The following is a 2,401-nucleotide window of genomic DNA, read 5'->3' as shown; positions in this document are numbered from 1 at the left end:
GTAATAATATAACAAGGCTAATAAATTGATATAACTAAGAAACTAAGGATATTGTGGAGATGTCAGTAGGTATTTGAGGAACGTTTCTGATAACCATTGTTTTGTTTTGAAGACAACTATTTGCTCTGCAGGGCCTGCAAGGCAAACTACAACGGTTGTCTCAGTAGGATACAATGACTAACTCCAGTAAAACTGCAATCTCAAACTACTCGGATCTAGAAAAAACTTTTGGATACCTTGTTCTCAATTAACCTAAAGATTGAGGAAAGAAAGAAAGGATGGAACTCTTTAATTTGGAATGGGATGCAACAAATGAAGAAAGAAGTTGCTATATATAAACTTACAACTTAGTAGCTCTCCAAAATACAAAATCAAATCAAATAAATACAAAATTGAAATATTTGTCAAATTTAACCTAATTGAGTTGTTACTTGACCAAAATCAAATGTAACTCATTCAAATTGAAGAAACTAAAAATTTAATTTTCATATATGTTATACTTGTACATTTCATCTAATTTTATGGTTTCAATCTAATTTGAAATTTCTAATTATCCATGAATTTAATCTACACAATAAAATCCATTTTTTATGTTTCAAATATTCATAAAAGTTTCACTTTCTTTCACTATAAATATCGAACAATCCCCCACATGAAAGAAAGTAAAAGAAAATCAAACAAAAGTCGTGGAGAGCAAATAGACAAGTTATGCATTAGGAAATAAGTCTTTTGGAGTTAAACCTTTCTTAGTGAATATCAATAAAAAATCAAACAACTCATTTTGTATCTCTGAGTTCTATACGTTTGTGTTTATTTTGATCTTTGATAAAATACTGAATTCATGAGAACTTTAGAGAACATAATGAAGGGATCAAACACTTCGATTTTGCAGCAAAAGTAATTGGTATACTTTCTTTGATTTATTTAGAATTAAAATACTAATTAAAAAGGGGGTTAAGCATATATTAACTTTGACGTATGCACTGTCGTGATCTACCTTCTCATCTACCTTCTTCTGATTAATCCATCACCACAAGATCTTTCTTGCTATGCCTCTTGTAGAGAGACAAACTTTTGGGAGCCTCTTTAAAAGAAGATAAGGAAAAAATGAGAATCATAAAGAGCTGTTTTATGTGATTTTCCTTTGAGAGCATGTGAGTCCACAGAGAATTTCGATGGTAGGATTTCAAAATAACTGGACTCTCTTGTTCTCCCCTCTATAAGGTCTTACTTATAAGAACCTAATTAGTGCAGCTCAAATTATTTATATTAATATTTTAATATCTCATATTAAAATAGAAATATCTAATTATTTGAATCACATTTAAATAATTTAATGCTCCCATATTATATAGTTTTTATTTGCATCTCATTCAAATTAATTTTATAATACTGTATCAAATATAATAAATATATTTTTTCCTCAATTTAACACATTAATTTGAACAATTCAAATAATCTTTCAACACTATTGATCCATGTTGGTCCACTATGAGCTAGCAAAAATGGACCTTATGTACCTACAGATTATAAGCTCAATAATCAAATTTCATTCATTAACTATAGGGCATTCCACTATAAACCTATAGTTGCACTCTTATGTACTGTAGGACAAGTTACTGATGACTGGATATTGGAAGCCAATTTTACTCGACAATCAACTTCCCTTGGACGCGGTGTGCGAAGCATGTTCCTAAGATATGCGTTCATAGTCATGCATCGATGGTCATGCGTTGGAATGAAAATTGCATTAACGAATATATGCGATGACCATGCGTCCTGCCACAAGTTTTCTTGTGTTCATGCCAAGTATAACATGAACGCAAGTTTCTTGGGTAATCCAAGGTCGAACATAGGGACTTGTAGCTATATGTTTGCGGTGATGTGCATGCGGCTGTTTGAATAAAAGAATGGAGAGGATGTTGCTATGTTAATCCTACTCCTACTCCTATCTATCAGACAACGCAATGAGAATATGCATGAAAGGTAGAGATGCGACAAACCTTGACATGAAATAAATGTGTGGGAAAATAGATAAAATGCGGAGATGTTTTCATTGAAAAACTTAAAAGTGATCGCAAGGGCAACCCTAGTCAACGTAATCCATGCAATCATGCTACAACCATACACGGCAAGTCATTTTCCAACGGAAATGCGGTGCTCCTAATTCTAAGGCGCATGTGTTGAACGCAAAGTGTCCATAGAGCTTATTCCTAAGTCTCTACTCTTGTTCTATGCGATGATGCAGAATGCATGAAAGCAAGGTGACTGCATTCAATTGTATCCTATCTCTAGGATGCATTCGATACGTTAATAACAAATAGTGCTCATTCCTAAGCGCCTATCTCTTGTGTTATCTGTTCTAATCTGACTCTCTCGAGCCTAGATTCTAACCTGACCT

Source organism: Benincasa hispida, chromosome 3 (genome assembly GCF_027475165.1).
Source record: "Benincasa hispida cultivar pf3 chromosome 3, pf3_genome.v1.1, whole genome shotgun sequence".
Classification (NCBI taxonomy): domain Eukaryota; kingdom Viridiplantae; phylum Streptophyta; class Magnoliopsida; order Cucurbitales; family Cucurbitaceae; genus Benincasa; species Benincasa hispida.
This window is presented reverse-complemented; position numbering follows the sequence as displayed.